Genomic DNA, 25,323 nt, shown 5'->3' on the forward strand with positions numbered 1-25,323 from the left:
TTTTTATCGTTTATATCTGTGAGTCTATAATAATAATAATAATAATAATAATAATAATAATAATAATAATAATAATAATAATAATAATAATAATAATAATAATAATAATAATAATAATAATAATATAATGAATGGCAAGGCTACAGAAAAGCAGTGGTATCACGGTTGCCCATTATATATGCGGTGAGAGAAGAGTACAACATTTTTTTTTCTCATTAAAGACAACCAATCATAGACAGAAAATAAAACAGTTTCAAACAAACGGCCCCCGTATTGCCACTATAGAGGCTGAATTCAGAAACAAAGCAGTGTATATAGCTAGTTCGAAAAAGAATCGTTGTGCCCGTATTCGAGGAAAACGCGAAAAAGTTTAAACCATAAGTAGTAAACTGCTACTTCCGATTTACCATATTTTATGCGCGGAAGCTTCAGATCTATTAAGGGATCTAAGTAGATATAATACTCATATAAACAAATTTTGGTCCAAAGCACTTAATAATTTGGATGAAGGGCTAAGCAACGAAAATTCATTTATACAGAGATAAATATGGATTTACAAATATAGAAGTTTAATAATATTACACGCATTACTTTCTAATTGGAGAAAGCGGGACTAAAACTAAACTCAAATTCATTTTCAGCATTTCGATGCATATGTATAAACAAACCTGGTTTCATGAAAATAAATTAAAGTTGAATTCTGTTGACGAGTGTAATCTTCCACTTGGTGTCAATCAACTGTAGCGATATCGTGGGGTACAACTCTGCTTTGAGCGAATTGTGGCTGTTTCACAAATCGTGAGGATATAGATGTATGGTGGAAACTTGATACTACTTGTCATCATGGCAAGATAAGAAGCACGTGGTTTTACCTAAGTTCACAGTGACACTGCTACCCTACTCTGTATGCATTAAAGTCAGGAGAGATCGCTCGGGGGACACATGGAGGCAAGGGGATGGCAAGTTGTTGTAACGTACGGAGAATTGACAACTTTGCAATTAGATATATCACTTAAATTCAACTGTCGATAGAATTTGTTCGTTGAGAAATATGTTCCACATTTTGTGTGAGTGATGCAAGGAAGTAGTGTGTACATTTTCTCATACGTTCAGAAAGGTTGTGGTTCAGGAAAGATTGCAGCAAGTAATCCGTATTTGAGTTAGTTCATTGTCGGAACTAGCACTATAAATGGTTTACCGCCAGACTGGAAAAATTCGGCTGAAGCTATGCGGAATCATCATCCCTTCCTCAAATATGATAATTCATGCAAGTCACGGAGTAGGAGAGATGGCGCAAACATTCATTGAACGCAATAATAGGAAAGATTGCGCAAGCGAGATTAAGTATTTAATAACATAATTACCTGATTATTTTCTTTATCATATCAGATTGTTTTTGTAGTATCACCGTCGAGCGTGTTTCACCTGCCGATGTGCGTGATCACCTTCTACGCCTGTAGGAGAGATTGCGCAAAATAGCCAACTTTAAAAGCACAACACTCTCAATAGAGATTGCACATCTTGTATTCTGCACAAGATTCCCAACTACACATTGTGTCATTTTTAACAATGTTTCTTCCATATTGGCTATTTTGCGCGAGTTTTTTTAACTGTGCGTGAACTATCCTTATTCTTTTTAAGATAGACAAAACCTAATTTTTTAAAAAAAACATAGAGAACCAAGGAAAAAGCTTTTGAATTATATTGTAGGCAATGTTATTCCTAACTTTCCGTCTTTCTGTGTCGTATTATTAGTCGAGTTGCTGGTTATTGTAATAATCGAAGGAATACCCAATGAATATTATTGTCACTTATTTGTAGTTGAACGTTCCTAAGAGACTATCTGAAAATACAACCAATGACGATATCGGCTTATTTCCTTATGAGGCAAACGAAGGAGCATTTGTTTATTGTAAAAATGAAATCAAATCTTCGAGTTTTACGTCCCACGATTATGCCGGTTAGGCTCAAGGAGACGGTTTGTTTATTGTATACTAAAAGGGATTTTTTTAATTACTTGCCCTACATCGCAATATAACATGTCTGAAGTGTGTTCGCTCCTCTCGTTTTCTCCCTGGCGCCATCACTGAATCAGATCAAAACCGTAAAAGCATCCACCAAGGATCAAATCCGTATTTCGTGTATGAGAGTATATGCATTCTGAATTCAAAGTGCCAGATGCTAACTTTGAACTCACGGGTGATCTCAGACAGTATATGAAGCACTATTACTAAGCCCGAAATATAAGGCGAAATAAACGGTTAAAAGTAGCAAGAGATATAGCAGCATAAAGCAAGAAAAAATGCCTTTAAATAGGCAAAATAGAAAACATAAAAGGGTATGAGAACTATTTTCAGTATTTCCACTTAACATATTACATGTGTTACGAGAGAAAGGAGTCGAACTGTATCATAGAGTGAATACAGATTAAAAACATATATAATAAGTATGCACATTTCTTTTTAGGTAAAATATATAGCATTCATTTTGTATTCAGCTTGCACATTTTCTTCTATTATAGTTGGAAATTACAAGCTTTAGTGATCTTGGATAACATAAAAGATTAATAATGTATGTACTATATACGTAGCTATACAGTATATTTAATATAGAGCAACTTTTGAAGCTGAAAAGGAAGCAACGTGTACTCGTACTGACATCTTGTTAATCTTGTTTCGTATTTACTCATGTGATATACAAATGTAAACTTACGTTTTGTCGTTTTATTGTTTCTCCAAAACTATATTTTCTTATTTATCTTTTAGAAACAAATTCAACTTAGGGCGTGAAGCTAACTCATTACTAACTTAAAATACTTCGAAATAAGAAAAAAATGTATGTGGCGTACGTAAGATCGTATCTTAGGCCTGCATTTGTAATTCCTGTAGTTTTTGGACTTAACGCACAGCAAACGCATAACTAAAACGCATGTTTTATAATACTTTCTGTATAAGTGTTTCATCTGCAAATGGCAAATATTTAATATTATTATTTATCTTCCCTATTATATATCACTAACGCGTTCGTATTGGTTTTCCTCTCAATCCAAATGATTTTCGCCGTTCTTCTTCACATCCATATTTTGAATACGTGCAATCGTTTTCCGTTGGTTTTCAATCTCCATATTTCTACACCATTCAGTACAATAATCCACATGAAAATTTTATTACTTTCCTGTAGTTTCTTAATTCAAAATCAGCCAAATTATATTACACTTTCCTTCTGCCTAAATAGGCTACTTCTTTCGCCATTCCTCACTTTGATTTTATTTCACATTTGCACTTCATGTCTTCACTAATAATACTACCTAGGTACCGAACAGAAGCCACTTGCTTATTTTTTTCTCCTCCCTCTTCAACAGTACATTTGATCCACTTCATTCCAATCGCCATTGCTTTTATGTTTCTAACATTTATCTGCATCATTATTATTGATTAGATTATCGTAACTCCGTTTTCCTTTTTGTGATCATAGTTTTAACTGAAGTTTTGAGTTTTTGTGTTTGTGTTCCTCAGAGCTTGACCCACCGCCCACCATGACTCACTCTGACCCACGACCACCATGCCTTAGATACTTTTCAGTGGAAAATAGGATGAAATTTGAAAGTCTCAATTCAAGGTAAAGTAGCCAACGTAATGAAAGAAAAGTGTAAACATCGTCAGTATCTCGAAAGCCAAATAGTAAGTTCTATTGCTACTATCACAATTAGAAATATCAATATCCCAAAGTGCCTGAAGTTCTTTCTTCACTTAGATATACTCATCTTAGGTAAGTAAATAAAAACAAATGAAAAAGGAAGAAAAATCGAGACCTTGAAAGTAAAACGTAGACAAATTCACCAGTGCTCAGAACATGTCTACAATGCATTGCAATGCATTGGCCAGAGTGAGTTGTGGTGCGTCAGAGCGGGCCACGGAGGGTGGTGGATCGTAGTGGGTCACGTCCTGTCGACCCACGACTCACTGACCCACTCACAAAGTTTGATCCACGTGACCTACGACCCACTGATCCACTCCATCTCTGGTGTCATACAACACCGAGATTAGTGAAGGACAGGACGCACTATAACATAAGCAACGAATCACGACTGGGACTTGAATCCGACGGAATTTTCGAGTCCACACACCATTATACAAGATTAACGTTTACTGTGTAGGCCGTTCCCCACTCTATTATATCGCCTTGAAGAGAGTTGGATTGCAGAATCATATGACCATTCTCTTCTAATCTGAATTTTTTGTTATACTTCGTCTACATGTTCTTTTCGGATCAATTTCTTTACAGGCTGTGATGAATAAGATAATCCTTTTTTCTTGCACTGATCTCACCTGTAAACCATTTAGGAACAAGCTGATTAAAACTGTTCAGTGCTGTTCCTCTGCTGCTTTCTTTAAATTTTCCTAATCTCGTTAAAAATAAAGGGATAACGCAGGTCCTTGCTTTAGTTCGTTAAACATTTCTTCCTGTACGTACCTTCTGCCTGCTTTACTAAGACATACCTCCAACATTGCAGTTTTCTACAAAATTGATCATCCTTTCCAGATGTTATCTCTTTTAGTTTTATAACCAGGTATATTTTAAATCCATTATTGTTTGACGAACCGTCGTACATTCTCAATAACTTATCTCATCGTATAACGAAAGAAGTATTTAGGGAAAATAAAAGTATTGTTTGTGCATCCTTAAATAAAAAAGTTAAGAAAAAGATTCATAAATTGTTTCTCCTGGAGTATTGTATTCTGTAGGGCATAAACATGAACGGAAAAACGTCTGAAAACGTCTGAAATATGGAAGTGGGAAAGAATGAAGAAAATTGGCTGGATCAAGGAAATGAGGAAGTGTTAGAAATAGTGAAGGAGAGAAGAACATATGTAAACGCAATTAAAAAGAGGATGGGGCATTGAGTGATAAGAAACTGTATCATAAAGGATATGACAAAATATTTGGTAATAGGTAAAAGAGAAAGGGGCGAGAGAGGCTACCTTGATGGATAGCCAGATACTAAAACAGAGAATTCGTACATCAGGACAAAGATGTTATCCAAAAACCGTGGCTCACATTATGCTCCCTAGTTAGAGACAAGTGACCTGTCTATAACAGCAAGATGTAACAATACAAATTTCATATTCTCTAAAATTAATGTTTAAAAAATCTCTACAAATGTCTAGAAATAATTAGAAAGGATACTAATAACATTTTTTTCTAGGCCTATCATGTTAAATGCTTCATCACTCAGTTAAAAAAAAAAGCAATTAACCAGTCATTTTTAATTGATATTATAAAACTGTGATTGACTTGCCAAGTACAGGACACCAATATCAAAACCAGATGATTGATACAAAGATAAGAACATTTCCAGATTTAATAAGGGACAAAGGTACAGATGAAATTCACTCTTGCGACGCTGAATCCTTATCAAAAAGCCATTTCTTGGTATCTCTTACCATTTTCATTCTGAATGACTGTGGAGAGGCAGATGGATGGGGAATGACACAAAGAGTTATTCTATATAACTTTCCATAATCAAAATATTATTTCTCTGTATCTCTTACCGTTTTGGTCCTGATGACTGTAGAGAGGCAGATAAGCGAAGGATGGAACGGAGAGCTATTTCATAAGATTTTCCATAATCAACAAACCATTTCTCCCTATTTCTTGCCGTTTTTATTCTGGTGACTGTGTAGAGGAAGATTGACGAAGGATGGGACAGAAGGTTATTCTACAACACTTTCCATAATCAAAAAGTCATTTCTCGCTATCCCTTACCGCTTTGGTTTGATGATTCTGGAGAGGCAGATGGACGAACGATGGGACAGATAGTTATTCTATAAGACTTCTCATAAACAAAATGTCATTTCTTGCTATTTCTTACCATTTTCGTTCTGATAACTGTGGAGAGACACATGAGTGAAGGATGGAACAGAGTTATTCTATAAAACTTTACATAATCAAAATGTCGTTTCTCGCTCTTTTACTGTCTTTGTTCTGGTGATTGTGGAGAGAAAGATGGAAGAAGAATGAGATAGAGTTATTCTATAAGATTTTCCATAATCCATAATATAAGACTTTCCATAACGCTTTCTCTTACCGTTTTTGTTCTGGTGATTGTGGAGACGCAGATGGACGAAGGATGGAACAGATAGTTATTCTATAAGACTTCTCGTAAACAAAATGTCATTTCTTGCTATTTCTTACCATTTTCGTTCTGATGACTGTGGAGAGGCACATGAGCGAAGGATGGAACAGAGTTATTCTATAAGACTTTCCATAATCAAAGTGTGATTTCTCGCTCTCTTACTGTTTTCGTTCTGGTGATTGTGGAGAGGCAGATGGATGGGACAGAGAGATATTGTATAAAACTTCCCATAATCAAAAAGTCATTTCTATCTATCTCTTACTGCTTTTGTTCTAATGGCTGTGGAGAGGCAGATGAACGAAGGATGGGACAGAAAGTTATTCTATAAGACTTTCGTTAATCAAAAAGTCATTTCTCTCTATGTTTTAGATCGGCCCATATTAACCAGAGGAAGATCTGCACTGAGAAAAATCCATTATCCGGACAGCGGTATATTGTACAAATACAAGGATTCGTTATGTTTACTAAGGAAATCTGTACGGAGCGTACTTTATCCATATACTACATAGGTACTGCCTTTTACCCGCTTAGATATTACATCATGTCGCTGCAGGATGTCTGACATCTAACAATCTTCCGTATTTTACATACGTATACGTATGTTAAATACTTCAGCTATATGTTAAATACGTCCATCTGTGTGTGAGATCCAGGCCGCCTATAGACACCTCTTTCTTTCGCCATGGCTGACGTCATTGAACTACCGTCTTTTGCTTGCGAAACGAGGTTGTTTACAAACGGAAAAGAAGAGAGGAAGGAAACAGATGCTTGGGTAAGTACACTAGTTAACTATTACTTTAGTTAAATACTCCATTAATTATATATTCTTTTAGTGTAACTTGCTTTAATATAGTACTAAGTAAGTAATGTAGTTTATGAATACAATTCTTACTATTGTAAAACTCGTTAATGATTGAGGACAATGGAATGGGTGAATCTGAATTTTGAGAAATCTTTGAATATTAATGTTTTGAAACATTTTACATTTCAAGGTAGCAAAATGAATGTTATGTGTTTATTCATTCCGTTTTATATGTGACGATTTATTACTTGGAGCAGTTTTACTACAGGGCTGCTTAACATAATTGCTAATAAACCGTTTTCAGCGCGAAAATTCCCTTGTGTAGTGAAGATTTAGATTTCTGGGCTTTCGGCATCAATGGCCTTGTTAGCCCGTCGCATATGAGGGATGACTTCCCTCGGTGATCACACTATCCAGGGAAAGGAAGGGAAGAATGGATTGGGGAAAAATGGGGCCGCGGTGGCTCAGTGGTAGAGCGTTCACCTCTGGTGCTTGGGGTCCCGGGTTCGATCCCAGCTCCCGCCAAGTGAACTTTGTGGTGGACAAACACCGTGTGCGTGGGTTTTCTCGGGGTTCTCCCGTTTCCTCCCACTTTCTTCATTCCACCATTTCATACATTACTCATCATCACCGTCTCCTTTAGCCTAACCGGCATAACCGTGGGACGTAAAACTCAAAGATTTCATTTTCATTTTTGGATTTGGGAAGGAAGAAAACGGCCTGGGACCTATATGTTAGGTACCACTCCGGCATTTGCCTGCTGTGAATGAGGAAAAGCCAAGGAAACCTCATTCAGGATGGCTGGACTTAAAATCTTTTGATACTTTTTCGACCGAGTTCCCCCACCGGGATCGAACCCGGGACCGTTCGCACCGAAGGCGAGAGCGTTAGCGAATACGCTACGCGGGGCCACTAGTGTAGTTTAGAAAACTCATTTTTACTAGGATATTTGCAAGATTTTTTTTCTTTTAGTTTAACGCCCCATGATTGTACATCAATGTAAGAGAGAAGGTGACGATGAGATACATGATAATGGTGGAATCAAGAAAATGTAAGGAAACTGGAAAGTCTTAAGAATAACCACAACTACAGTGTTCACCAAAAGCCTATTTGTTGGGAGCAGGAATCGAACCAGGGACCTACCGCGTCAGAGGTAAGCGCTCTCAGAGCTTTCTTTTGTTTAAAGAACTTGTTTACAATGAATATATATATATATATATATATATATATATATATATATATATATATATATATATATATAACGAAGATATTGACATATTTTACAGCCTCACTGAAATTTAAAAAAAAAAGTAGTCAGGGAGAGCTTACTTGTCAGGTTTTTATTTTTTAATTTAATTTATTTTTATTTATTTATTTTTGCTTTGTTATGTTCCCTAGTTAATTAATGTTTGGGTTACTGAAAATTAAAACCTTTTTAGTATTATTGTTATGTCATCACTTTGGAACCAAAACGTTAGATTTTTTTCTTGTGTTTTCATATAGGAAGTTGGTGAGTTTGTGCCTTAGCACTGGTTTGGTTTCTAGAACGTAATTGAAGGTCATGTTGAGTTGAGTCTTGGTGGGTTTGAGTTCGTGAAGTGTCAGGCACTGCTTGTGCCCCTGTCTTCTGTTTGTGATGTTTCCTGGCTTTGGGCTGTGACGTATTTATGTTGAGGAGTACCAACGCAGGCCGCGTGATATACAGGTGATATACAGGTCTTTGAATTTCAGCTTTCGTTACGGCGTGACTAATGCAGTATAGTGCTAGATTGAAATTCTATGGGTGGTAAAAACGGTATGGTAAGAAATACAACGTAATTGTTATTAGTTTAATTAGTGTTTCTTCGTAGTATTGTTTCACTATTTCTAGAAGGAATTAAGTATTAACGAAGTAATGAATAAGCAAAAGCACACATTGATTGACGTTTACTATTTCTCATACTCCATTGAGAATGTTTTGATCCTCAGTTGCGCAAACATCCAGTGTGCGTTTATTTTCTTTCTTTTTTGGGGGGTTTACACTGCCTCACAGATGAGCTCCCTCGTGGCTAAGTGGTTAATGAACACGCCTTTGGCGTGGGACACCCGGGTTCGATTCCCGGCCGGGGGCCGCGGTGGCTCAGTGGTAGAGCGTTCACCTCTGGTGCTTGGGGTCACGGATTCGATCCTAGCCCCGCCAAGTGAACCTTGTGGTGGACAAACACCGTGTGCGTGGGTTTTCTCGGGGTTCTCCCATTTCCTCCCACTTACTTCATTCCACCATTTAATTCATTGCTCATCATCAGCGTCTCCCTTAGCCTAACCGGCATAACTGTGGAACGTAAAACTCAAAGGTTTCATTTCATTTTTTCTTAATCTCTTGCACCGACCGACCGATCTCGATCAAATTTCCAACGTAGATACGGTTCTGGCCTGGGAGTGTTTTTAGCTATTTACTTTGACAGAACTTAGGGGAGGGGGAGGAGGGGGACAGAAAAAATAAATGACTTAATTTACTTTGAAGTGTAAAAGTGCGAGCGTTTTCTTCTCTGTCTCTCTCTCTCTGTCTCTCTCTCTCTCTCTTCACTCCTCCAGTCTCCTCTCACTTTTAGGGCCGCGGTGGCTCAGTGGTAGAGCGTTCACCTCTGGTGCTTGGGGTCACGGATTCGATCCTAGCCCCGCCAAGTGAACCTTGTGGTGGACAAACACCGTGTGCGTGGGTTTTCTCGGGGTTCTCCCATTTCCTCCCACTTACTTCATTCCACCATTTAATTCATTGCTCATCATCAGCGTCTCCCTTAGCCTAACCGGCATAACTGTGGGACGTAAAACTCAAAGGTTTCATTTCATTTTTTCTTAATCTCTTGCACCGACCGACCGATCTCGATCAAATTTCCAACGTAGATACGGTTCTGGCCTGGGAGTGTTTTTAGCTATTTACTTTGACAGAACTTAGGGGAGGGGGAGGAGGGGGACAGAAAAAATAAATGACTTAATTTACTTTGAAGTGTAAAAGTGCGAGCGTTTTCTTCTCTCTCTCTCTCTCTCTCTCTCTCTCTCTCTCTCTCTGTCTCTCTCTCTCTCTTCACTCCTCCAGTCTCCTCTCACTTTTAGGGCCGCGGTGGCTCAGTGGTAGAGCGTTCACCTCTGGTGCTTGGGGTCACGGATTCGATCCTAGCCCCGCCAAGTGAACCTTGTGGTGGACAAACACCGTGTGCGTGGGTTTTCTCGGGGTTCTCCCATTTCCTCCCACTTACTTCATTCCACCATTTCATTCATTTCTCATAATCACCGTCTCCTTTAGCCTAACCGGCATAACCGTGGGACGTAAAACTCAAAGATTTCATTTCATTTTTTCCTCTCACTTTGATTTCATGATTTCGCACTCTGATGAAAAGTATTAAATACCGCCAGGAAAAGTACTAATATATAACCTCTCTTTTAGGCGCCCCTCCAACCACGCGCCCGGGACACGTGCTTTGCTTGCTCGCCCATAGCTGCGGCTCTGTGAGCTACATAAGTAACATACAATGCTTACGTAATACTTTGGGTCATAAGTACTATTAAGAAAGGAAGAATTGCATTTTTTTAACTTTGGGAAAGGAGCTACTATGGGATTAAAGATAAGGTAGGAAAGGCAACACATTCCAGTCTATGCTTTCACCCAGCAGACATATTGTTTGGAACCAAAAAAATGTGACTTTTGGAATCTTGTACTTAGGTTCACAGCGGAAGCGACGAAATAACTTGAATCATCCATTGTAGCTCTCCCCGCAACCAGTTTCTAAAATGTTGGCAATAAGTTTGCGAAACGAGAGGTGACGACTCCAATTTTGGGTGAAAAGTCGCTATAAGAAATAATCGAGAAATTCATTGTCTATAAGCATTGTAAAAGATGTAGATGTAAACTAAACAATATGTTCTACTCACTGGCGCAAATCCCGGGGGGGGGGGGGGGATGACGGATACATGTCCCCTCCAATCTTGGAACTGAGGGGGACTTCTCCCAAATAATCCGATTTGAAATGTGTTTTTTGGGAGAAATTTGATGATTTTTGTCCGATTGCTACAAAGGAACGTGAGATGTCCCCCAGAATAAGCCTCAAATCTGCAGCCTCCTAACGCTAAAGACAACTCTGATCCTCCACAACATTGTTTTTCAACTTCATAAGTATTTTGGACATCGCCAAAAAAAGTATGGTAACGGTCTTACCCCCCTCCCCCCCAATGTTGAAGACAGATTTGCGCCGCTGGTTCTATTCACATCTTTGTAAACAGGGCGCAACCAATCCTTTAATTCAGGGATCATTTCAGGTTGTTTCGGGTACTTTTGTTCATGTTGTGGTCAAAATAGTTCCGAAATAATTAACACTACAGTACTTACGTTAAGCAATTTTTTGTAAAAGAAAAAGTGCAGAATAATTAAAAGACCCCAGAGGACAAATATAACAAACACCTTCTTCGCCTTTTTTCACGCATCTATAGCTAATCTTGTTGCTATCGGTAATGATGTATTACGTGTGTCTCTCAACGGAAACTCTGCGAACTAAAGGACATCAAGTTTGTAGTTATTCTTCGTTAGAGGGCAAGGGTAACATAACAATGCAGGATTGTGGAGTAGTGAGTACGCTGTATTTCCAAACTCTTCATCACTTGCGCTGATTAAAACAAACAAACAGAAAAAAAGAACGTAAAAACTGTTTTGAACTAATAATGCTTCTCTACAGATGAACATTTTGTTTGCAGCAAAAAGTCGCTAAATGTGTAAGTAGGTAAATCGTTATTTAAAAATCACCCAAAAAAGTCTCCAATCGGAATTTTTTTTTGTCGTTATCGTAGGGCGACCATACGTCCCGTTTTGACCGGGACAGTCCCGTTTTAGGGGCGTGTCGCGGCCGTCCCGTCAGTAGATGGAAAAAAGTAGTATTCGTCCCGTTTTATGTAAATGAAAGAAGTAAATAACAAACCCAGTACCTTTACTCCTTTTAAAAGTATTAATAATAACAAAGCGGCAAAAATTGAACTGAAAATCCCTATATTAAACATACTCTATAGTTCGCAGTACTGCTCGAAAGGCAGCAGAGGTTTTAGCAGTTGGTTGTGTGTTAAACAAACTTCAACGTGTCTTTCCTTTTTCATAAGTACCCGCTCTGTAACGAGAGAGAGAGGGGGAACTCTGATATCAAGGCACTGATAAGAACAAAGGTAGATCTAAAAGTCTAGTGTGCAAGAACCTGTCCCGTTTTTAACTGAAAATTTTATGGTCACCCTGCGCTATCGTTGAGGTCGAATTCCCCTTATTTAGCGACTTTACCCAAAATTGGCAACATTGACCCCCACCGAACAACACCCCGTCATCTTGAGCCTAGCCAGCATAATAGTGGGACGTAAAACTTAAAGATTTCATTTCGAACAACACTCCCAGAAACCTACTGTTATACTATTCTCAAACCACCCTTTCGTACAGTTCTCCCTATTCGAAAAAAAAAAATTGTAAATAGCAGTGTTCATACATAAATATGGAACTCAATTTCCCTGAATTTTGCAGGTTTTCCAGGTATTAATTTTGCAATTTCCAGGTCTAGTGGAAGAAACTAATAGTACGAGAACACATAAATTTTAAGAATACTATATTTATATATTTGAGAATGGCCACCCTTCTCCCCAATGAACGATTGCAATTAAATATTGAGTCACAAGAAAATAAATAATTAAAATAAATAAAATTTAAGTTGAAAAATATTAAGTTGAGAAGCCTACTAAGGGAATTATATAATACTTTTGTTCCATACTTGAATACATTCAAAATATACAAAAAATATTGGCTTTGGGAAGAAAAAAGGGCCCGCGAGATTTTAACTGATTCTTGTAGTACTCGACGACAGAAATATATTACTGAAAGAATTTCAAAATCGGCACAGGCAAACATGAAGAAAATCGCATTTTCAGGTACCGGTTCAAAATTAGAAGAAAAAAGGACCGCGAGATTTTAACTGATTCTTGTAGTACTCGACGAGAGAAATCGATTAGTGAAGGAATGTTCAAAATCGGCGCAGGCAAGCATGAAAAAAAAATCCCACTTTCATGTACCGGTTCAAAATGGGGAAGAAAAAAGGGCCCGCGAGATTTTAACTGATTCTTGTAGTACTCGAAGACAGAAATAGATTACTGAAAGAATTTTCAAAATCGGCACAGGCAAACATGAAGAAAATCGCATTTTCAGGTACCGGTTCAAAATGGGAAGAAAAAAGGGCCCGCGAGATTTTAACTGATTCTTGTAGTACTCGTCGAGAGAAATCCACTAGTGAAGGAATTTTCAAAATCGGCGCAGGCAAGCATGAAGAAAATTGCATTATCATGTACCGGTTCAAAATGGGAAGAAAAAAGGACCGCGAGATTTTAACTGATTCTTGTAGTACTCGACGAGAGAAATCGATTAGTGAAGGAATGTTCAAAATCGGCGCAGGCAAGCATGAAAAAAAAATCCCACTTCATGTACCGGTTCAAAATGGGGAAGAAAAAAAGGGCCCGCGAGATTTTAACTGATTCTTGTAGTACTCGAAGACAGAAATAGATTACTGAAAGAATTTTCAAAATCGGCACAGGCAAACATGAAGAAAATCGCATTTTCAGGTACCGGTTCAAAATGGGAAGAAAAAAGGACCGCGAGATTTTAACTGATTCTTGTAGTACTCGTCGAGAGAAATCGACTAGTGAAGGAATTTTCAAAATCGGCGCAGGCAAGCATGAAAAAAAATCGCACTTTCATGTACCGGTTCAAAATCGGGAAGAATAAAGGGCCCGTGAGATTTTAACTGGTTCTTGTAGTACTCAACGGGAGAAATCGATTAGTGAAGGAATTTTCAAAATCGGCGCAGGCAAACATGGAGTAAATGGCATTTTCATGTACCGGTTCAAAATGGGGAAGGAACAAGGTCCCGCGAGTTTGAACCGCTACGATGTATGTTCACGAATGTGCCCGTCTTCTCAAATTTAGTTAATTACTGTGACACTGAAACATGTGACACAGAGTCACATTGTGGATGACTCTGCAATCGGCAACTACTGCACATATACTCCTCCCGCCCCACAGTTTGATTATTTCGATCCATTCCTCACGTGCTAACGGCATGGTTCAACATCTGCAAGAAAGAGGTAAATGTAACGTTCAATTGGCAATAGCTTTTCACCAAATTAAGCTGCATGAAATCTGATTGCATATTTGACATACTGAGAAAATTCTAGCCCGTGGCCATATGTATCACATATCCCACCAGTTCATAAAAATTTTGAACACAAAATTACGGTCGTCCGTGTGACGTACTCCCAAAAGGCCTAATGTGTATCACCCACCTCACATTCAATGAAACCACATCCGTGTAGAATTAAGAAAGGAACCTCTTATGATGTATACAGGATGTCTCAAACGTTCCCTGACATAGGGTAACTCTGTTATTATCAGAGTTACGACAAAATGTAAGAGGAAAAACATCTCGAAATATGACGTTTTCAATCTAAAGTGAACACTTTTTTAAAAAATCGGACAAGATGAATGTGCTGTATACTCTTTATGCACCCAATTTTAAATGAAAATGCAACGTTGTCATTTACCTGGACCCACGACATAAGTGAATGAAGTTACTGTTTGAAACGGGGGCTGGCCATCGACATGTTAGCGTAAAAGACAGTAACTTCACTCACTTCTGTTGTGGGTCCAGGTAAATGGCAACGTTGCATTTTCATTTCACATTGGGCGCATAGAGAGTGTACAGCGCAAACGGGTCATCCGATTTTAAAAATTCCTTCACTTTAGATTGAAAACATCATAATTGGATATGCTTTTCCCTCCTACATTCTGTTGTAACTCTGATAATAACAGAGTTACCCTATGTCAGGGGACTTTTGAGACACCCTGTATACCTTATTTAATGTATGTTTGATGTCACTATAACTGTAGTATAATTTAGTTTGTTTAAATTTACAATTTAATACAAGTAGATTCGGATTTACATGCGTAGGATTTTGTATGCATCTAACTAATGAATTCTTTTATTTTTATGCTTAACTTAGTGACTTGGCTTTGGACTGCAACTGATTATTGTAACCCATTATTGCTTGAGAAGAAACAAGATATCCGAATCTTCATTTGGAGAAATCAAACGTCTATTGGAAAGCTGGGGATTACAATCATTAATTTCTACATTTCAAGGTACGTAGTAAATTATATATTGTGTTTATTGTTAAATTACTATTATTGGGTTTAGAATCAATGAAGCACTTCATGATATTTTATGGGGATCAAGATGGGTGCCGGATAGATAAGTATTTGAGCGTCAGGCTCTTATTTCTTTTCAATTTAATATTTAATCAATGATTATTTTTCTCCCTCATTATTCCACCAAATCGTATTCGAAGATCATATATCCATTTTTGTTCGATATATCCATATTTTTGATCTCTTTCATATTTCTATATTTTCGATTTTTGATATTGTTTATATTTCGATATTGCTGTATTTTTCGATATTTCGAACAAGTTTCGATAGTTTGTCGACATCGATTATCTATATCTAAATTCGGATATCCCAAAGCCCTATCGAGCACCCTCCGAAATGAAGTTTTTGGCTATGGACCTGATTAGGGATGCGCACGAGACAAGACGAGACAATTTTTGTTACGAAATTCGAGACAAGATAGAGCTTTTCCAATAGAAACGGATCCAGTTTTCGAGACGAGACAACTTTCGCGGCACCTTTTCGAGAGGAGACAACCTCAAATCTTTTCTCTTGCGCATCCCTAGACTTGATCATGAGTTATCAAAAAAAAAAAAAAAATGTTAATGAGAAATAACATGTAAATACAATATAGGTAGCTAAAACATTTTTGTTTTCATTCTTCAGTAATGCATTGTTATTAATCTCAGGGGGGGCGGTGGCTCAGTGGTAGAGCGTTCACCTCCGGTGCTTGGGGTCCCTGGTTCGATCCCAACTTGCGCCGTGTGGACTTTGTGGTGGACAAACACCTTGCTCGTGGGTTTTCTCGGGGTTCTCCCGTTTCCTCCCACTTTGTTCATTCCACCATTTCACTCATTTCTCATTATCACCGTCTCCTTATCCTAACCGGCATAACCGTGGGACGTTAAACTTAAAGATTTCATTTTTTATTAATCTCAGCATTTTATAGTGTATTCTTAAGCTTAAGGTGATGTATAATTAAATTTTGAATTCAGTTAACTTATTTTGTTTCTCAGATTGTTTTTAAAATGTATGTACAATTGTTTATGTTCATTCTCGAGAGTTTAAAGTGATGTATAGTTATTAAACATAGTATTTAATATTGTACTCTTAACGTGGAAGTGATATACAGTTAACTTTTGAATTCAGTTAACATTTTTCTTTCTGAAATTGCTTTAAAAAGTATGTAAAAACGTTTTTATTTTCTTTCTTGAGTGCTAAAAGTGATGCAAAGTTATTAAGCTTACTACTTTATATTGTATTCTCAACCCTAAACTGATACACAGTGCGTTTTTGAATAAATTGTCAAGTTATTTGAGTGATGAACACTGGTAGAAAATCCTGACTACTACTGGAACATTTTGATTTTAAGGTGACGACTACTGGTGCAAGGATTTTAAAATATTGTTTTTCCTTCAAGGGCTACTCCTTTTTGAATTCTGACTACATGGTCACTATAGGAAGGATCAGTGAGTCTTTCCAACTATGGTACAGCTCCGACAGATTCACGATGCTCAGAGAAGAGACAAAATAGTATGTTTTCAAACTTAAAGTGAGAACCACTGGCGTTTTTACCTTGCTATGCAAAAGTAAGTGAGTACTCCAATGGGGTTCCAATGCGGTACCTAATTTCTGCATTTTAGATATATGGAAATACATGTCTCTAAAATGTAAAGAACTGATTTTTTTAGGGGGGGGAATAAACTATAGGTATGTGGGGCTTGCATACTTGACGCTACAATTCGGAAATTGAATTAAAATATGACTAACGGCTATCAAGATGTTGTCAAATAAAGGGAGGACCAACACAGTTAAGGGGTTTTCGTGTTAGATGCTAAAATTTCCGAAATCGGTCATGGAAAGTTAATAAACACCAGTAGCAATTTCATCTTAAAGTAATTAGATATCTTCAGGGGGTGTTAGAACATCATGGAGTCTACCAAAATTAAATTTTAAAAGCTTTTGAAAATATAATCTGACATTTGTAAACAGTATTTGAAATATGTATTTACCCAAAACTTCCAGCTAGTACATCTAACATCTGGAGAAACACTGTGAAATAAAAGCTTGAAATTTCGGAAACAATTATTGGTCGCAACAAAATTAAATAAGATGGTACTTCTATGGGTTAAATCAGTACCTCAGTACAATTTCGATCGAAAGATTAGTTCAGTCCTAGGTTTTCTTCAGGCAATTCCAAGGGTTCATCGAGCTGTGCAAAAGAATGAAAATTCGCTGTCAATATCTAAGATAGTAAATAAGATATAAGGAATTATATATTTTATGACGTGAAAATAGAGATCTTTATGGATTTGTACTTTTGGGTCTTTCCTATAAGAAAAAAATTCAGAAAACTACTGTATATACCTTAATAGACAATTCAGTGGGCGGGGACACAGTAGCTTAGTGGTAGGGTATTTAACTAATCTTTTTTTTTTTTTTTTGCAGAAACTATTGGAGTATTCACTTAACCCATAAAAATACGATCATACTTAACTCCCTATTTAATTTTAAAATTAAATAAAAGGAAATATTTCAGTGTAGCGACCCACGATTATGCATTTTAGTCTCAGGGAGATTATGATTAAAGCAAGTGAATGTTGTTGACAGAATTGATGGAATGCAAAGGTGGGAGGAGAGTACCCCGAGAAAACCCACGAATACGATGTCCACTACAAACTGACTTGGCCGTGGATCGAACCAAGAACCCAATACACCAGAGGTAAGCACTCTACCACTAAGCCACTGTGCCCCCGCCCATTTAATTGTCTATTAAGGTATATACGGTTGTTTTCTGAAATTTCTTCTTCTTACAGCAAATACTCAAAAGTACAAATCCATATGGGTCTCTATTTTTACGACGTCATAAAATACATAATTCCTTATATCTCGCTTGCTATATTAGATATTGACAAAAAATGTTCACTTTATTTCAGAGCCCGATGAACGCTTGGAATTGTCCAAAGAAAATTTAGAGCTGAATTAATCTTTCGATCGAAATTGTACTGACGAGTCTGAGGTTCTCACTTAACCCATATAAGTACCATCTTATTTAACTTTTGTTAGGATCAATAATTGTTTTCTGAAATTTCAAGATCTAATACGCTTTTATTGTATGGTGTCTCTCTAGCTGCTAGATGTACTAGCTGGAACTTTTAGGTAAATACATATTTCTAATACTCTTTACAAATGTCAAAATATATTTTACAAAACTTTTAAAATTTAATCTTGGTAGACCCCATGATGTTCTTAAACTCCATGGAAATACCTAATTATTTTAAGATGAAATTGCTACTGATGCTTATTAACTTTACATGACCGGTTTCGGAAATTTTACCACCTAACACGAAAACCCCATAACTATATGGATCCTCCCTTTATTTGACAATATCTTGATAGTCATATTTTAATTAATTTTCTAAATTGTACTGTCTAATATGCAAGCTCCACGTACCTATGGTGTCGCTTTTTATTTCACCATATTTCGGTAACTGTTAGGCGTACCGACTTGCGGTTTCGGTAAACACACACCTCTAACGTTCTTTAAAACGTTATTAAGACATATTTTAGAATATTTAGAAATGAGAGTTCTGGGAATATCATGGTACCCGAAAACCCCCATCAGGGCGTGTGTGTAGTGTATTTAATTGAAACTACTTTTGAGGTTGTTGTAAGCCCTCGTAATTACGTTTCCGAAACTGCACCATCTAGTACGCAAACTCCACAGTTCTGTAGTGTCGCTCTTTATTTTCCCATATCTCGATATCCATAAGGCTTACCGAGTTGAGGTTTTCGGTAAACAGATGTCAGTTCCTTACATTTTAGAGACATATATTTTCATATATCTAAAAAATACAGACATTAGGTACCCCATGGTAGCCCGAACACCATTGAGGTACCCACTTACTTTTGAATGGTAATACATTTTGAGTTGTTGTTCAGCATCAATAAACACTTCATAGTTTTTCTACGTGCAACCCAAAAGTCCATACCTGACCGAACAGATTTTGTCCATTTAATCTAAAAAATGTTAAGATACTTTGTATTGTTAAGTACAACCAAATTAAGCACACTGAATATAACATTTTAAATATTTTCTGATTTTTGTTGCAGGTATTTCGTGCATCAAACCAGGATTCTGCTTGAAAGACAGTCAAAAGAAGCAGTGTAGGTTGTGGCTAAAAGTACGCCCTTTCTGAAGACAGACTCAGTTGTACTTACATTATTTTGTACGAATATATAACCCTAATAAAGATACTGTACTACAAATTATTTCTTTCTTCCATAAATTATAATAAAATATTATCTCTGTTTAAAGAAAATGATTGTTAATGTTGTCATTTTAATTCTTTTTCTCTGTAATAAGAACATTATCCCTAGCAATATTTTTTATCTTTGTGCTATTGCGATTGGATGAAGTAAAATTCTATACGAAGCACTATTATTTCAGACATGCATTAATAACTAATGTATTGTTCTGTATGTAAGACAATGTGTATACTGAACATGTCTAGCGAAGGTGTTGTTTTAATACAGAATCTATAACTCAGCTTTTCAGTAGTCAACTTTATTGGGAATCCGAAGAACGAAGTTAAAAAAAAAAAAAATGTTGGACTTACCAGCGTGTGTGTGTTCGAATTCTGGACTAATCCAAATTATCCAGAGAAATCATTATATATTTCTTTGTTGCTATTTCAGATGTATCCTTTATCCAAGTCGTATGAAACGGAGACTTCATACATCGCTATACTTTGTATGAACTATGTTCCGTATTTACTTAATCACTTTGTAACTTTCTCTAGTGTTGACAAGGCCGCAGGTGTCAATCGAATAGTTTAGTGTTTCACTCATGTCACCTTGTGACTAAGGTACGTCCTGTCGGTATATATATGGTACTGGGTTCAATTAGCGATAAAATACATTTTTAGCGTTAAACAAATGCAAAAATCTACACGAAATGAGATACCGTGATCTCTGACTTACGGATAACACCAAGCAACTAATGGTACTGAGTGTGATTGAGTTTACTAATTACTATTTGGCTAAAATCAGTGTTCCTTTATCTATAGTTCTTTTCGTGCTTTGAATTGCAAAGTTTGAAATAACCGTTTTAAATTATTGTGTATATATATCTTCCGAGTAATTCTGAGAATCATTGCTCTTTCTTTAAGCAATGTATGAGACTGTTAAATTGCTCTTTCCTTAAAATGTTGCACTAAGAAGGATGCATCCAGGAAAGTCCAAATTTGCAGAATGTCTATAGCAGGGAAGAATAAATATGTTTAGTCGATGGCTGCACAACGCCTCCGCTGTCACCACGTTGTCACACAGCGAATACAGCGAACGTTTAAGAGTATTCTGCACTTACTATTAGGTATCGGCCTGGGAACTTTGGCGCATCTACCCAGTCTCCTTCTTGGTGTTTCATTTTTAATGGCGAGTACTGAGTAGGAATAATATTGTAAGCGAATGCGTTTCCGGCTGACACCACACTTTTAATTATTGCGACATTTAAAAAAAAAAAATACCTGTTAATTAAAATGTACAGAGAAGTTATTTCTGGAAAATTCTATTCAGGCCTCTTGTGGTAACAACTGCACTTTAGTAGAAGATACTATTAAGGAAAAGAATGAGGTAAAATAATCTTTATATCGTACAAGCAATGGATGATAACAGCTTAATAAATGATTGTACGTAAATCTTGTTTGAGTTTGAATATAGGATTGTATAAGGCTGTGCATTTTGCATTATTATTGAGGTGCTGCAACTAACTAACTGCAAACCATATGATAAATTCTTACAGTAATATATCACATATTGATTTACTCTGTATGGAAACGAAAATAGTTTAATATATGGTTAACCTCCTTTGTGCCAGGGGCGGATCCAGAGGGGGGCGATCGGGGCGATCGCCCCCCCCCCCACAAGAGGAAACTTTCTTATTTTATATATAAATAAACCCATCCATAACAAGTTTGGAGCTCTTAAAAGTAGCAGTATTACCGCCGACCGCCCCCCCCAGAAGTCCGTCCTGGATCCGCCCCTGCTTTGTGCCCATAATTTTAAAATTAACGCTTGTGTCACTTTTCAACACTTGACTTTGCAGTAGCTTTCCAACGAATTAGCAGGAAGCCCAAACTTATAGGACACCCTGCAGGTAAATACATTTCTTTGGACAGTTTCACTGCTCCAAACTAAGATTTGAAAAGTGTAGTATTGTTAATTTTATTATTATTGGCACAAAGGAGATCAACCATATTTTAAGCTATTTTTGTTTGCATACAGAGTAAAACAATATTTGACAACATTACAGTAAGAATGTATCATGCACTTTGCAGTATGTTGCAGCACTTTAATAATGGTGCACTATACGTACACTCTAGATTCTGCATATGTCCGATCCATACATTACAAGAAGGCAATACGTATTCGATACAGGTAAAATCTGTATATTTCATATGGACAACCTATTAGCTATATACATCCAATCTATACATTACATATGGCCAACCTGTACGCGACATACGTATAATCTATATGCTGCATGCAGACAGTCTGTAAGCTACATATATGCACTCTGTATGGTGCATACGGATATTCTGTATGCTGTATCTGGACAAGCTGTGTGCGACATAAGGAAAATCTGTATAATACATACGTACAATACGTATACTGTATCTAGTCGTACGTATGGGGCACAAGTACAATATAGATGCTGTCTCGGGGTTGAACGCAAGAAACATATGTACAGAACGTATATTGCATACTTCTTGAAATCATGCTCCGTCCTGATAGTCAGTGTATGTCGTCATTATTAACCCACATGCTACATACGACCCTGACGTCACAAAGCTAGATATTACCTCCGTATATACTTGTTACTGCAGATAACGTCACACGAATGACGTCATTGCACTTGTGCAGACAGTACGTATAATACATACTTTTTCAGCTATACGTTTGCTGCAGGATGTTATATACGGTTGTACGTTAAGTCCAGAAACTACAGGAATTACGAATGTAACCTACGTTTTTAAGTATGCCACCTACATTTTTTTTTCTCAGTGTGCAAAGCCGAGGTAGGGGAGGCAGGAGAGGATACGTAGAGAGAGAGGAACCTGTGTGCATTTACAATATGTTTCAGCCATAGTGTTGGAAGAGTCTTTGTCCTGCACGTATTCGGGTGAATATGCAGTATGAATCTTTGTTACATCACTCACAGTAGCGAATCTCGGCTCAGCTGTCCTGTTCTTTGGTCAATATACGGCCGCCCTTACAGCTTTTGTTCTGATGTATGTCGTCGGAGACAGGACGGATGATCGTACCAAATTGTTGCATGAGAGCCATAACATAGTTTGGAAATCTAAAAGTCTCACATTCCATGTTGCAGTACTTGACCTGCATTCGTCATAAGTTAATATACAAGGACATACACAGGAATTTATTTCGGGGGATCCAAATTCAATATGTTCATAAATTATATTAAAATTTGTAAAATTATGCTAAAATTACACTATGGCTACGCGGGAATTTGTGGGAGGAGGATGCGGACTCCCAGGACCCACCCTCTATGTACACGCATGTCCAAAATGATTGTCGCATATCTATAACTGCCTTCTTGTAAGAATAAAACTTGATAATGATTTTGCAGTGTAGTTTTAATACTGATACTGTGTGTATAATCGGGAAATGTAGAAATATATTTGTGGTAAATTTCATAGGGAAAAAAATTATAAATACGAAAATTAGAGTGAGTAAAACAAAATGTTGCTAAATGGACAAGAAAGTTCTATTTTCGTTTTATTGTTGTTATTTACTGCTCTTTTGACATAAAATTTGCCACATACATGTCTTTGCCGATTAAACATATACTAACATTATTAAAAATACCGGGAGAATTCGTTATCAAATTATATTCCTACAACAACATATTTATAAACATGCGACAATAATTTTGGACATGAGTGTACATTCTTGTATATATGTATGTGTATACTCGTAAATTATACATATCATGATCTAATTTTATATGCACTAATTGTAACCTTTGGTCTATATACTATTCATATACTTTAGAAAAACACATTACAGAGTCCCTTTTTCATTTTGTTCTTGTATTATGATCAAACTTAATGAATGAAATACTATTTAAGTCAAAAATAAACTGTCACATGTTATTTTGTTACTCTGTCTGGACGATATATTTTAGTTGCCGTTTCTCTCTCTCTCTCTCTCCTGCAGCTTTCTGTGTTTTGCCTCAATAGATAGAGCGATTCCAACGCTCTTTTTCTTTTTTTCAATTCGTTTAGTACGCATTTTCAGCTCTGTGTTTTGGCACATTATATTTTACGTAGTACATGGGCGCGCCATCTGTTGGCTATAAAGCCTTTAAATAGCCAATATTGTGGTCTTGTACGATGACATTGGCGCAGATGCGTTTGTGGTTTTCGTTTGAGAATCGTAAAGCAAAGCGGCCAAGCACAGTAGTCAGGATTCTGTAGTAATTAGCCTCAAAAACACGTCTCTCGGTCTGTAATTATTTGCGACGCTTTGCGCAAACAGGCAATGAAACATTAAAGGTAAAAGTAAATACATACGTAAAGTGGCGAAAAGTTGAATGAATCTAAATTAGTAGCAATAACTTCATTGCTCTCTCTTGACTTTTTTTCTTTCAATTTTCTTTTACTTAGCTCGACCACTTTAAAATCGCTTCTTTTTTGTTTCGCATAGCTTCACAACTTTTATTTGCAGTCATACAATTTCAGCAGCTACAGCGTATTTTATCGTGTGTCAGTGTACGGGATATGTCAGAAAAGCTCAAACTTTTGAAAAACAAAATGAAATGAAACCTGAAGTTTTACGTCCCACGGTTATGCTGTGTAAACTAAAGGAGACGACGATGATGAGAAATGGATGAAATGATGGAATGAAGAAAGAGGGAGGAAACGGGAGAATCCCGAGGAAACCCATGCATTCGATTTTTGTCCACCACAAAGTCAATTTGGCACGAGCTGGAATCTAACCAGGGCCCCTACTTACCTAGTTGAACGCTCTACCATTGAGCCACTGCGACCCCACAAACTTTTGTCTAGCACGCCAAAAGGGTACTTAGAGCGTGTTATGGCTTACCTCTGGTGCGTGTGGCCTTTGATTCCAGTGCCATGCCGTAGAAAATCAGTGCCCGGGGCGACAGTATACGATGGCGCCACTGTACTTATGAGTGAGGTCGACAGACCAGCCGAGAAGCGCCATCATGGTTGGCACGAAGCGTAAGAAAATTTTCAAAAATAAACCCTGCTTTTCCCTGATTTTGAGCACTTTTTGATACTTTTCTCCTTCCCTTCTATATATATATTTTCATTTCCCCCCGATTTTGCGCCCCCTTACATCGGCGCCCGGGTCCGTCGCCTCGCAACAATATCTCACAAAATTGTACCTTTACTTCTATAGTATATCTTGTTATCCAATTGTGACAATTAGTAAATATTCTAGTAAATATCTATAGGGCCTACTTACTCCAAGCTTCTAACTGGACACATGTCAGTACAAATTCATCACAGTCTAACTCTATCTAACAACCAAACCAGGTATGGGCAACAAATTAATATATATATATATATATATATATATATATATATATATATATATATATATATATATATATATATATATTATTTACCAACTTTACTCTTGACAATGATCCTTGTTCTCGTGTGTGTGTTCTCGTGTTTGCTTCCGGTTTATCTTTAAGCATAGTTTTATAAAAATCTTTAAACATTTTGAACGAACTTTGCAAACTTATTTTCCGCACAAATATGTCATGAACGGGTTTTTACCAGTGGCGTGATAGACCCAATATATGCAATGAACGGCTTATTACCAGTGGCGTAATAGCTGCCACTATATGCCATGAATGACTTATTATTATCAGTGGTATGATAGCTGCCACTATATGCCATGAACGGCTTATTACCAGTGGCGCGATAGCTGCCACCATATGTCATGAACGGCTTATTACCAGTGGCACGATAGATGTTACTATATGCCATGAACGGCTTAATACCAATGGCGCCGGAAATTTTGGAAATATTCTCGTAAATAGGGAATATCAATGGTTCGGAAAATATCTAATTTTGGGTAACTATGAATAAGAAGTAACTTTTTTTTTTAGCA

The 25,323-nt window shown here is 37.0% G+C and overlaps 1 protein-coding gene and 1 long non-coding RNA gene across 2 annotated transcripts in view; both read left to right on the forward strand.

Moving 5' to 3' along the window:
- Nucleotides 1–25,323, forward strand: part of LOC145678640 (aminopeptidase N-like) — a gene marked incomplete in the record, with an annotated part of 683,740 nt that overhangs the window by 205,300 nt on the left and 453,117 nt on the right.
- Nucleotides 7,946–19,439, forward strand: LOC145679849 (uncharacterized). Its single transcript, XR_014130579.1, has 3 exons — nucleotides 7,946–8,091; nucleotides 14,988–15,126; nucleotides 19,264–19,439. It is a non-coding gene; the product is annotated as an uncharacterized LOC145679849 (long non-coding RNA).

Source organism: Thermobia domestica, chromosome 2, assembly GCF_964235325.1.
Source record: "Thermobia domestica chromosome 2, izTheDome1.hap1.1, whole genome shotgun sequence".
NCBI classification, from domain to species: domain Eukaryota; kingdom Metazoa; phylum Arthropoda; class Insecta; order Zygentoma; family Lepismatidae; genus Thermobia; species Thermobia domestica.